A 14601-nucleotide genomic window follows, 5' to 3' on the forward strand; every position below is an offset into this window, starting at 1 on the left:
AGAAGTCACGGCATTCGAAGACAATTCACATGTGCAGATACTCCTCAGCAAAATGCTAGAACTAAAAGGAAGAATGGGACTTAGCAGACAGTGCTAGAGCAATGCTTAATGAAAAGCATCTTTCGAATCAGTATTGGGTAGAAGCAATAGCCACTACAAACTACTTGCTTAATTGGCTTCCTACCGAACTGATATAGGGTATGACTCCTTATGAAGCATTCACTGGACACAAGCCACACATTGGACATCACATATTTGGTTGCATAGTATATGCCCACAAACATGATGATCATCGTAGGAAATTGGATGCAAAGTCACGCAAATGCATCATGGTTGGCTATAGTGAAGAAAGCAAAACATACAAATTGTATGATCCCATCAACCGCAAAGTCATTATCTCCAGAGATGTACTCTTTGATGAGGAATCAAAATGGAAAACCTCACCTATACAGGAGATAGAAGCATCAACTTCACAGTCATCTACAGAACAGGTTGATGAAGAAGAGCAAGAATTGCCAGCATCACCCCAAGCAGAGCGATAGCAGCTCAGATGGTCTACTAGGGAAAGCAGACCTTCAACCAGATTGACATATGCTCAGAAAGGAAAAGCAATTCAGGTTGAAAGCACCAACTATGCTCTTATGACTACCATCATGGCTACAGAAGAGCCAGTGTACTTCGAAGACACAGTAGACAAGCCAGAATGGCAAACTGCTATGAATGAAGAAATAGATGCTTTATATAAGAATAATACTTAGGAATTATGCGACCTTCCACCAGGATAGAAGGCCATAGCAAACAAATGGGTATACAAAGTGAAGTACAATCCAGATGGCAGTATTCAGAGATACAAAGCCAGACTAGTTGCAAAAGGATTTGCACAGCAATATGGTCAAGATTATGATGAGACTTATGCTCTAGTAGCAAAGATGGATTCCATATGGTTCTTGATATCACTAGTGACACTCAGCAGATGGAATGTGTATCAGCTTGATGTCAAGAATGCATTTCTCAATGGTTACCTAGACAAGGAAGTCTACATGCAACAACCAGCAGGTTATGTTGAACTAGGAAAGGAGAATAAGGTTTGCCATCTCAAGAAAAGTCTCTATAGCATAAAGCAAGCACCCAGAAGTTGGTATAATAGAATTGATAAGTATTTTGCTGATCTGGGATACATGAAGTCCAATGCAGATCATACTCTCTACTACAAAGTTTAAGGGGAAGACATTACTATTGCACTTTTGTATGTAGATTATCTGATTGTGATAGGAAGCAAGGATAGCTTCATCAGAAAACTAAAACAAGACTTATCTATAGAGTTCGACATGAAAGATCTTGGACTGATGCACTATTGTCTTGGAATTGAGTTTTGGAGAGATTCAGATAGCACATTCATGAGTCATCTCAAGTCAAGTATGTTGACAGTCTCCTAAAGAAGTTTCATGTGGCAGATTGCAAGATTGTAGCCACTCCCATGGAACATAGTTTGAAACTTACTAAAGATTCAGAAAAGCCTACAGTCAATGACAAATACTACAGGTAGCTCATCGAATCTCTTATATATCAGGCAATCACACGGCCAGATATTTGTTATGCAGTAAGCTCACTAGCACAGTTTATGGCAAATCCAAAACAGTCTCACCGGAATGCAGCCAAAAGAGTCTTGAGATACATCAGAGGTACAAGATAGTTTGGGATAGAATACGAAAGAAGTCATCCATGGTTGCATGGATATTGTGACAGTGACTATGTCGGAGATCATGAGACCAGGAGATCGACACAGGGATATGCATTTTTCCTTGGTCAAATTGCTATATCATGGTTGCCAAACAAACAGCCAACTATTTCTTTGTCTTCGACTGAAGCAGAATATAGGGCACTCACTACATGTGCATGTGAGGCTATATGGCTCAAAAGACTATTGTCAAAAACAGATAAGTTTAATGAGTCAAAGCCAACAACAATATATTGTGATAATCAATCAGCTCAAGCATTGGCCAAGAATCTGTTGGAACACTGAAAGGAAAGAGTAGAGTGGACACAAACTCAGAATACTTGCATAACTTGCTTGTAGAATGAAGAAGAGTGAGGTCCTTAAGTAGGCACCTCATACATGCTCACTGACATCACTGATGACTTCAGAGCTCCACAATCATCTCCTCAATCTGCTCCTAGATTCTCTCAATCATCCTATGTGGCTTTCCACCACCTAACTGTGCTTGTGGGCACCTAACTATGCCTCTAGCACTCACACATAGAAACATAAGGTGTGCCTGAGGCATACACCTTGAGATATCCCAACAAACCCCCCCTCAAGGGAATGCCTCAGGCTATGTCAAGGATACATCTAGTCTCATAGTTTCTCATGCCATCTCATGGTGGTCAAGGATTAATCTATGGCTAGGTTCTCATGCTAGCAAGGGTTCCCTTGGGTGTAAGGTAAACAAAAGGGATACAAAAAGACCTTCCAATGGTTATCTCCCCTGCATGTACATGCACACAATGTCTGCAGGAGGTACCATGGAACAAAACATACACATGGCCTACATCATAAGGTGACCAGAGGTGTTTACAAAACACACAAAACACAATAGTTTATTTTCATTCATTTTGAAGGACTATCCAGGCTGAGTACCTTGACATAAAAAGAGAGATCTGGAGCATACATAGAGATGTGTTTAAAATGCATAATCTTCAAAGGATGCCTCATCTTGTGGAGGCAAAATATCCATGTCAAGGCAAGGTCTTACCACATGGGCAGTGTCTAGTGCCTTATAAGATGGTACTATGATAGAACAAGTGGATCTGAAAGTCATATCCTTCAAGAGAACAATTATCTTGTCATCTCCATAGTTGTGTAGAGAAGCATATCTTAGGTATCTGACCTTCATCTTTTTCTTGTACTTGGAGTCAAATAAAAGTGCCATGAGAGGGTAGATCTCTGTAGTTGCTTCCTTTTTGGCAACCATTGTTTTGGCAATCTTCAACAAGGAAGTCAGGTTGGCATTTTCATCCTTTGTAGCATAACAAGACATTGCTTTATGTTTTGGCTTTTCACATATTTTGCATAAGCAAGCCATGAGAGGCTCTAACCCAGGTATTGGGTAGTGTCTTCTCTCTTACAGAGCTTAGAATAACAACTAAAATGCTTCAAAATATAAGCATTTAATGTAGCAAAGTCTTGTGACCAAATTTCAAACAATGATGCTTTCACTTACATGCTTCATAGAAGTGGCTAAAATGAATACTTTCCAATCAAAACCAGGTCTAGTAATTCAAAACAAAAATGAAGCCACATTGTACTAAAGTTATTGAAAGCTTCAAAAAACCAGAAATGCTAGAGTAGCATTTTATGTAGCATCATCTTCAAAAACTTGTCCAAAACTATCAAAACTGAAAAGCTGAACTTGGAGGGCTTGTAGCTCACTCTTCAAAGCAAGGAAAAGAGGGCTTTCTGAAGCAAAAGAAAGCTCATATACCAGAGAGGGTCCAGCACAGAGGTTGGACGAAATGGTGTGCACTTTTGCTCGGGAAAGTTGCTACAGACTGAAACTGTTTTTTGACGATTTCTCCCTTGTTACTTAACCAAATGACCTAAAAACTGGCTCAAAATCTTTGTCTTGAGGTCGCCCATCTACTCCTAAGAGGGCTCAGGCAATGGCAGAGCAGCCAGGGAGTATTGAGCAACAGAAAAATTTTGCTTTTTGGAGAATGGCAGCCACCACAGACGTTTTTTCTTCAATTGCTTGCAGGTGGAAGTTTGCCCATACTAGAGGAGTTTCCAGCTCAGAGGGTTTGGGTAATGGTCATTTGTAGGTGGAGAACCAAGCTCTCAAAGATTTTGGGAAGAAAGAGGAAAATGGAGAAGAAGAAGATGAAGAAGAAGATGATGATGTGGCAGAAATGGGCTCAAGGGGGATCAAATGGCTCTGATACCATGTTGGAACACTGAAAGGAAAGAGTAGAGTGGACACAAACTCAGAATACTTGCATTACTTGCTTGTAGAATGAAGAAGAGTGAGGTCCTTAAGTAGGCACCTCATACATGCTCACTGACATCACTGATGACTTCAGAGCTCCACAATCATCTCCTCAATCTGCTCCTAGATTCTCTCAATCATCCTATGTGGCTTTCCACCACCTAACTGTGCTTGTGGGCACCTAACTGTGCCTCTAGCACTCACACATAGAAACATAAGGTGTGCCTGAGGCATACACCTTGAGATATTCCAACAGAATCTAGTATATCACTCCATGACAAAGCACATTGATGTCAGACAGCACTTCATCAGAGAAAGAGTGTTACTTGGTGACATCACACTGCAGCATTGTGATAGCAAAGAGAATGTTGCGGACATCTTTACCAAACCACTTGGTAAAGAGCTATTTGAGAAACACCGACTAGCTCTTGGTTTGACGCAGAGGAAGGACATTCCCATTAAAGGGGTGTGATGGAATGTAATGCTCAATCCTTCTTCGATTCCCCAGAGTCATCATCTTGAGGGAAGGCCTACTTCATTGATCTTGAGGGAAGATGTTGAGAGTACACGCTCAACATCATGTGATCATGTGTGCATAGCACCATCACGTGATCATATATATGTGCATAGCACTAACCTTATAGAGTGCTATAAAGGAAAGGGTTAGATCCCCTAACCCTAACCCTAAATGGGTTTGTATATATTCTATTTTTTAAACTAAATCTAGTGTAAAGTTAGTCATTTGTGGTGTGCTCTCTAGCTGTGCCCTCTCTCCTCATATCCACTCTTCTCCTCTCCCCTCTTCATATTTTGTCAGGTCAACCCTAACTTTTGCATTGTCTCGTAAGTCATGATATTGACACTGGTACCACCATCCACTAGCACCTCTGAGATGAAGTAGTCATCAATTTCCACCTCCACAGTAGGTGCACTCATGTCTACAACTTGGATGTCTACAGCTTGCATTGTCATGGCAGCAACCGACTAAGGTTCAAGCTATGAGGACAATCCTCATTGACATGTCCTTGTTCTTTGCATGTTTTGCACATGGGAATGTAATTAGTTTGCTTCTTAGGGTTAAGGAAGTTGGTGGATATATGTCCTACCTCACCGCACCAATAGCAAGTCACCATCCTTCATGGTTGTCAAGCATTGTTGTTCATGGTTGAAGGGTTTGGTTGTGGCATCACTGCCATTACTTGGGGTTGACTAGGATTGATCGTTGGACCCATGTTTCCCATTGGTGCCATCACAAAAGTCTGATATTCTTGCACTGGAGGTCGATAGGCTACCATCTGTACTGGCATAAGGGGATTTTGAAGATTAGAAGATTGAGTGGGTGGGTTATAATTCCTCCTTCAACACTGGTTCATATCATGATTGGTGATGTTACAATTATGGCAATACCTTTGAGGGTCACTAGAGCTAGGAATGCTTTTAGGAGTAGGGCATTCATTTTAATAATGCCCATATCCCTTGCATCGAATGCACCAAACATTGGCCCACTCATTCTTCATTGTGGGCTTGTCTTAGCTTTTAATCATGTTCAAATGCAAATCTTGCCTTTGCTTAAGCAATGCCACCATCCTATTCGCTTTGGCATCTGTAATTGGTACTGTAGGCGATATGATTGGTGTCGTAGCTTGTGACATGACTAGTTGTTGTGACAGCATTAGAGCAAAAGCATTCATTGAATGTACATTTGTCATGGATGGCACTGACTGCATAGCTTGCATTGGCTACACTACATGAGTACTAGCCACCAAAGGTATTGAGTTATAACTGCCACCCAATGTTCCAGGAGTAGAATACATGACATTTAATGGTTGTGTAGCTTTCAGTACTGCGGCAATGGGATTGTTCTACATATTTCTCGCTTGCATTGTCAACAAGGGGTTCTATATCATAGGTATGGTCATACCAGAAATTCCATTGGGATTAGACCACAAAGGGTTATCGAGATAACCAATTGGCTACATGACTGCTTGGTTAATTGCCACAAGAGATGATGGAGACATAAAGTGTGACATGGCCATGTTGCCAAATGAGCTACTTCATTTAGCTATTTTCCAATTCCCCACAATGGCAATTGCCGCATCTAGAGTGGTAGGTTGTTGCATCGTCACATAAAATTTCACCTCATTATGCAATCCCTATATGAACCAATCAACTTGGTCTTGCGGAATTGATGGCTACGCCCTTTTGATGATTAGCCACTTAACTTTATTGGCATACATCTGAAGAGTTTCTAAAGAAAGTAGTTGTACATTGGACAACTCATCTCGTACTCCTTCTACATAACCAATCGGATGAAATGGATTTAAGAATGCCATTCTCAATGTGTCCCATGTAGCAAAATGTTTAGCAAGAAATTGAGCATACCAGTCACTGACATATCCATCCAATGTGGTGGGAAATACCCTAAGCTTGTCTACGTCTGTTGCATGATTGTTAGCTTGTGCAACCATATTGAACCGATTGATGTGCACATTTGGTTCTTCACCTAGCCCTCGAAAGACATTGTGTCTTATGGTTAAAATCGAATTGGCCATGTTATCAGGCATTTGATTAGCATTCCCAGTGAAAATACTATCACCTGAATATGAGATTGATGGAGTTTTCTGTCAAATAGTTATTGGTCGACTCGAGTTCACACTCTCTGTCACTTGCTTCCTTGGACCTAGTCCTTATGAATCTCATTTATGAGCTCTCTCGTCATGCTCTCTAGCTTGAGCTCTTTTCTCATCTTCCGACATGCTCGTCCAAGGTCATCAACATGAAACCCTAATTCCAATGACTCAAATCTTCCACAATCCTAAGCTACACTTCCTTCCCTGGCAACAGCACCAAAAAAAAAATTGCGAGCCAAGGCAAACCTAACCCATGCACAAAGGTCCGGGATCTTGAAGGTGGGAAAGTAGCAACACGGTGAATAAGGTTATCAGCCAAGTATAGCCGATAATAGCCAAGGCTTTGTCATTGGACTTCTCCCATAAGAGAATCTCACTTTCATCTAAGTCTGGCTTTTGATCTCTTCCATTTACAAGGTTCCAGAGCCCTTTATGCATCAGGAGTCTCATATTTGTTTGCCATATTGGGAAGCCTTCCCCCATGAACTTCTCCGCGAGCATCGATCTAGAAGATGTCGAAGTCATGATGAATACAAAACTCAGAAGAAACATGATGTTGAGAGTCTGAGAAAGGAGAGATGCTTTAGCTCTCACGTGGTGATCAGCTATAAGACCTCGAGTAAAAAATCTATCATAGATAGGCTTGACAATGCTCCAGTTACAACTGTTGCAAACTGGAGATATACCTCAGAAACATGGGCATCTAGATGATTACACAGGCAAGAACCACAAGCACCACATTGCCCAAACAAATGTGAATTTCAGTAGTAGCTACTGCTTGATGTATGATCACAGGTTGGAGCCTCAGGTCCACAAGCAAGCATTCACATACCGGATGAAGATAGACTGCATAAAATGGTAGCTCATAACCATAAAAAGAGCTATAAACCTTCATGGATCAGATCACCATCGCAACATAGAATCAAATCTTAGAAATAGGCTGATAGAAGAAGCTCCACTTATTGAAATGCGATGGCATTAGTAGCGCTCTTTAGCTAATGATTAAGATCAATTGACCAAAGACATTCGCCAATATGCTCCACAAGACATGTTCAAATTGTCGAGTGACTCCTCATCAAGCCCTCCTATGACTTCTATGTGAAGGAGAGCTGGTGGGTTTAGTGCCTTCCTGAGCCAGAAGCGCTTAACTGACTTGCAATAGGAAGAGCTCACCGTACTGAGCCGTGGGAAGATTACGGAAGGAACTCAATTGTTCTTGATGGATATGTAACTCTAGTTGGTCGTCGTGCAACTCACAAGCAGAGAGATGGAGTGACACTTCTATACCTGCAAGTCATCTTGATGAAAAAGTGGCACAAGTGTTCGGGCTTGTGGAATGCATCCACTAGCAGCAGCGCAACATCTCCTTCAGCAAAAGGTAACGCCTACAGCTTACCACGTTCAAAAAAATAGGCAGCTGAGAAATCACAAAGTGGAAGAACAACGAGCTTCCTAAGCTCAACTAGGAAAGATATATCAGGAAATCGTGCAGCTCTGATACCAAATGTAACGAATTGAGAGTAGCTATGGAGGGTTGAAGATAAACATAGCTGAAAGGGATGAAGTGATGAACATGAAATGCAACTGATACTCTCATTCAGAAAGAGAAGCCTCTAAATAGGCTCAATACAAAGGTAGATGACATCACACATGAGCTCAAGAGAGCATCTCGTGATCCATAAATCACTCCTAGATTATCTCCATCATACCTACCAAAGAGTCGAGCTCAATCCACTCCAAACACACATATAACAGTGCTTATGGGCACCTAACTGTGCCTCTAGCACACACACATAAAACCTAAGGTGTGCTTGAGGCATACACCTTGATATATCCCAACATGTAGGGCGTGCATAATCGGCCCTTCTTTATGTACAAAGTCCCATTTATTGCTAAGACAAGTACTAATGGAGTTATCCATTCTTTCATGTTCTTTCATTTATAAATATTAATAATTCAATAAGAATTTCAAGTGGGATGTTGTTTAATCCTTAGCATTGCATACGCAAATCAATCAATCAATCAATCTCTCCTAATGGATACTACATGCATATATGCGATCTCACATGCAAACAAGAAGTAATATCGCAATTCGTCATAAAAAAGCAAGATCTCTCTCTCTCTCTCTCTCTCTCTATATATATATATATATATATATATCTGTGTGTGTATGTGTGTGTGTGTGTGTGTGTGTGTGGTCTTTACAAATCCTATGTTTCTTCAAGGCATTTAAATCCACACATTGATGATAACATCTTGCATTTGATGATGATGTTGATGTTGATGTTGATGATGATGCTGAGAGTGATATATAGTCGACTACCGACATGACTATGTTGTACTTAGGACTTAGTACTGCCATTTTGCATTGGTGTGGATGCTCGTTTGGTAGCTCCACTACCACAGCTCATTATATCAAGTTTTTCACAGTCTCATAGACCCATTGGTCTTCTGAAGACTTTAATAAACTCTCTCTCTCTCTCTCTCTCTCTCTCTCTCTCTCTCTCTCTCTCTCTCTCTCTCTCGGCAGCCCATAGCTTGGCTTGGTTGTGAGTGCAGCGCAGGCCCTGCCTAGGGCCCTTTTCACACCCCCTTTGCTATCGGATCCTTCTCAGCACTTGCCTGAGTTCATGGACCCGCAAGCAACAGGAAGTTGTCAAACACTCATTAAGAACCTCAATATACAACTCAAGAACATCAAGATCTTCAATGTAAGTCACAAGATTGCTGCATTTTATTTTTGACAGCTGGTAGAGATTCTCAACTACTTTGCACAATGCCTACACGAGAAAGCCCTCTTTGTAGGATCAGATCATAAAGGTTCTTCAGATATACTCGTATGCCTTAACAAGATATGTCTCGAATTGATAGAAAAGGCTGACAGTCTGGACACCACAAATGTGGGAGAAGCCCAAGCACAAGTGTGTTAGAAGTTAATCTAGTGGAGGGAGATCAAAGTAAAAATGATATGTATACCATCTAAAATGTATTGATGTTATGGGGAAGTAGCAAGCTAAGGGTGTGCACTTTTTTTTCACTCCCCAATCCTTAGGAGGTGGAAAAACAAGCTTTTTAGCACACAAAAATGCAAATCTCACCTACTTCCCTATGGATCTAGTCTTTGAAGTCTTCTGACACAACATCCCACTTGCTATTGTGCACACAATCATATAGTCTGATCGAAAATTCGATGCACACACAAAAAAAAATTTTGTGTCACACGGCATGGTTCCAGGGTGGTCACACGTTTGTCACGAACAGAGAGTGTCATATTAAATTCTAAATTTCTCACTCATTTTAGATTAAATGTTATTGAAACTTTGTAAGTGGTCTCTTTGCATTATGTAGAGCTTAACTTGACTTATTGGTAATTTTTTGAATGATTTATCTAATTATAAATAATTATTTATAATAAATAAAGTCATAAAATACATGCATTTTAGTAGCACACCACATTTTTTTAGTATTTTGAATAATTAAGCAAATCCAATTCGGTGGAAGGTTAGTAGGCACATAAGGGTGTGTGGTTGAATCATCAAATCCCAAATCCAACGGTTAGATTTAGGAAGATTGAAGTTTAATTTTTACTTTTACTCCTTAGAGGATCAACAAAGAATATTAAAAATAAATCTAGTAATTCTCAAACATGACCAAACATTTCAAAAATGTCAAAATTTTTAGTCCTCTGCATGATGAATAAGAGGAAAAAATTTTGGTTAAATTTGAGTAAGCGAAACGTACGATATGGCCTCCAACAGTGAAATCTCCCTTTTGTGGGGGAAAAAGGGCCACCCAAGCCTAATACCAAGACAAGGTAGGCTTGGTATTAGGCTTGGTGAGGTAGGCTAGGAGCATTACCGACCCTAGTGGCAAGCCTTTGGAGTCTGCATGCTGCCCATGCGGAAGGCTGAGTCATCAAAACCATGCCACGTTGTTAGACCATGTGGTGCCATCTCATCAGGGAGATGTGACATCACTCCTTGCCATGTCACCTTGCATTGCCACACGTGCTGCCACATGTGCCACCTCATCATTCCACATCATGAGCCATGTGATCACACAATGCCACCTTGGCATACCTCCTCAACCTTGCCACGTCACCAATCCCTCCACCTCAATTTGCCATGTCAATCTACCACCTCATGAATGCCAACTCATCATGCCACATCACCTTTCAATGTCATGGAAGAGACTATATTACCACATCATGACCATGCATGGTGCCACATGAGCCAGATGTATACACATGATGATGTGCGAGGCATAGAATACCTCGATCGAGGTATATGACCTGCGTGAGCCATACAATACCTCGATCGAGATATATGACCGAGGACATCTAGGGATACCTCGATCGAGGTTTATACATGCGTAATGCATTGAATACCTCGATCGAGGTATATGGTCTGATCGAGGTATATGATCTGAGCTCTGGGCATAGCAGACCTCGATCGAGGTATTTGAAGGTACAAAACTTAGCCAATTAGTTTCAATCTTAGCACCTCTCCACCAATAATAATGAAGAGCACAATCTAAGAGCAATCTAGTGGATGAGTTGAGGCTCTCTATAAGACACCACATTTTGGTTCATTTCACCCATTCTTAGCCATTCTTGCCTCCTCATCACTTTGTCACACCTTCCATCCTACTTTCATTGAGAATGGGTTCTCAAAGCCGTAGAGCTAGTAGACATGAAAGATGTAGGAACCCCCCCCAAATCTCATTGACGAGGAGCGCAAGTGGAAGGCTCGTGAGCACAAGAGAGCCTCTAGAGCTCGAGCTCGCACTGCCACCACTGATTCACCTCCAGCTCTACCTCTACATCCCACCTCCACCCCCACCTCCACCCCCACCCCCACCTCCATTGTCCCCCCATCCTCATCCGCTCCCCTACCTCTAGCCTCCGCCCTTCCCCTAGCCACCTACATTTTGGCCTCCACCTCTACCTCTTCCCCCGCCACCCTCCCCCCTCCCCCTCCCCCTCCCCCTCCCCCCACTCCGCTTGGCGCCTCCCTTCCCCCGTCCACCCTACCATCTCCCATTGATCCCCTTGCCCCACCTTGCAACAGCAGTGTTGCTTCACGACGTGACTTGCCGAAGTCCACTATCCGTCGTCGTACTAGCAAGATTGTGCAGTCTTTTTTTTTGTGACCTCACACCAGCTTCGCAATCTTCTCTTCTCACATCCCTGATTGATCACCCTGACTTGGTAGAGTCTAGGAGGCTTGTTGGTCTTGGTGCATGTAGAGATAGGGTTGTATCTAGCGAGGTCCTTCGCAGTGTTCGATGTTCCTATGCTTCTATTAATCATAGCAACTCAAGTGATGCCTTGGCAGTACGTCGTGCTATTGTGGCTGCCATTAGTAGACCTCATATGATAGGCCATGTGCGTACCGCTTCACGTCTTCTTCAGATTGCACCGCGCACATTGCGAGCAGGCATCATTAGGAGGCAGAGTCTAGAGGATAGTGAGACTGATGCTCTTTGTGCTTCGAGTGGTCGTGCACCTCGCAGCGATCGATTGTTGGATGATTCCACTAGGTCCTTCATACAACAGGTTTGGGAGGAGCATTGCAGAGCATCCCCGGTGTTCAAGAAGGCATTGCAGAAGAGGGTGTCACGCGGTGTGTACATTGAGCATGGTGCATGTTTTTTGGAGTGTACCCAGACTGAGTTGTACACTCAGTTTGTAGAGGCGCACCCGGAGTTCAAGATTGGGTAGAGGTCATTTGAGCGATGCAGGCCATGGTTTGTGCGATGCTCTCAGGAGCGTGACACATGCTGTTGTCGCTACCATGTGGATTTTGGATTGATGTATGACGTATTCCGTTCCCTTGATGGTCATAGGGGAGTGGTTCCTACTAGCCCTCACGACTTCATTCATTCCATATTGTGTACACGAGATGGTGATGCTTTATTCCACTCCCTTGATTGTGTGGAAGGCACGTGTCCTTTGTGTGGTGACTTTGCTAGAGTGCCACGAGTTGCACTAAATACTTGTGATGTGCAGATGGTTCGTTGGCAGCAGTATGAGTACTGTACCTTGACATTAGATGGTGGTGCACAGTCGAGGAGGTTGCAGCTTGTGGGGAAGGAGACACCACGTGTTGTATTCATTGACAGTTTTCGAGGGAAGCTGTACCGCTACATACACCACTCGCACACTGGGAAATGGGAGGATCGTCAGTTCCGTGCATGTTTGAGGACATTTCCTATAGGGGTGGTTGTCTCAATGGTGGACTTTGCAGAGAATTACACCTTTGCACCACAGCATGAGATCCAATCGGAGTATTATTTCTCTGAACAGGTGACGTGTGATTGAGTATTGATTTTTTCCCCACCTCATTATATTGAATTATTTCAATAGTCATATTTTTTTTCAATGCCATATTGCAGGTTGCTATATTTGTGCACATTAGCTATCGTCATGCACAGGCTCATGTGGATGGCATTGATAGCACCATGGACTCATGCGTCATTGTGCGAGAGTATCACTTCTACATTAGTGATGATCGATCACATGATGCCCATTTTGTGCAGCATTGCTTCACTTTGCATGATAGTTTCTTGAGGGATCATGGTGTCACATGGCAGCGGCGCTGGATCTGGTCAGACGGCTGCGCTGGTCAGTTCAAATCCACTAGATAGTTTTATTGGTTCTGCAGATGGCACCGTGAGACAGGCATTCTGATCACATGGAGCTACTTCGAGACAGGGCACGGTAAGGGAGAGCACGATGGTGCAGGTGCTTGCGTGAAGCATGCTTTGCGTCGATACCAGTTGCGTCATAGTGCCGATCGCTTCAAGGATGCACATGATGTGGTGCGGTGGTGTAGCCAGCACTTATCCACTAGTACTACCTCCTCGTTTCAGTCGCGTGACGATAGGGTGGTGAGCCGGTATTTTTGGTGCGTGGACATTGGGAGTCTTGATCAGTCTAGGCCTTTTGATTGTCGTTCTGTGCCTTGCACTCTTGATTTCCATTCCATCAGGAGCGTAGGTGAGTCTCACCCCGCGATCTTTTCTCGACAGTTTGCATGTTTTTGCTCTGCATGCATTGATGATGATTGGGAAGGGTGCTCCATGATACCATGGGCCGATCCATGGGTACGGCGAGTGCTTTCTCCCTTCTAGCCTTGGGAGGAGGTATATGATGATCAGGATGCGGGATTCAGTTCCTCTAGAGATTATGACCAGCTTACAGATATTTTGCGTATTGGTGATATCTTCGCGGTTATTGCTTCGGAGGGCAATGAGGAGGGTGTGGATTATTACTTATTGCGATGATCTATGCTGAAGAGTGTGCTAAATGAGGATACAGTGGATGGGCATGGGATGCACTTCAATGCTCATAGCATGATCGTAGGTGGCCACTATTTTCAACAGATACAGAGGCGTGGTCACTATATTGAGTTCCAAGAGTACATGGCGGATCAGGAGGCATACATGTATTCTCATCTTGTTGTTGGGATCAAGATTACTTTGAGTCGTGTTCGCACTCGCAAGGCGATGTCCACTCCACGATGGCGCCTTGCAGTGGCGGATCACGAGAGCATACTTGCAACTATTGGCATGAGAGCTGATCCTGAGGAGTAGCACAGTACATATCATATTTTTTGGGATCATAAGTTGATCAGATTGATTTTTATTAGGTATCACTAGTTGATTACACTTTTTTGTATTCGATATGTATAGGCTCACTGTGTGACCGTACCATTGTAATTTTCATGGACTCATATTTTGTATTTCACTATGATGGCTGTATACACATTCATACATATCATTATATTAGATTCTATTTTATACATGATGTTCGATGTCTTCTCAATGGGATTTGTTGTGTTTGTAAAACAAAAAATTGTTTATTAGTAGTAATGTTGTAATTTGTTTTGTGCTTTAGGACATTTTAAAAATGTGACTAAGAAAATTCGCACACGTACTAACGAAATACGCGTGTGGACTTACTTGTTGGGGATGAAACTTCGCAC

The sequence above is a fragment of the Dipteris shenzhenensis genome, chromosome 2, assembly GCF_047967505.1.
Source record: "Dipteris shenzhenensis isolate YYH24624 ecotype China chromosome 2, Dip_SZ_1.0, whole genome shotgun sequence".
NCBI lineage: Eukaryota > Viridiplantae > Streptophyta > Polypodiopsida > Gleicheniales > Dipteridaceae > Dipteris > Dipteris shenzhenensis.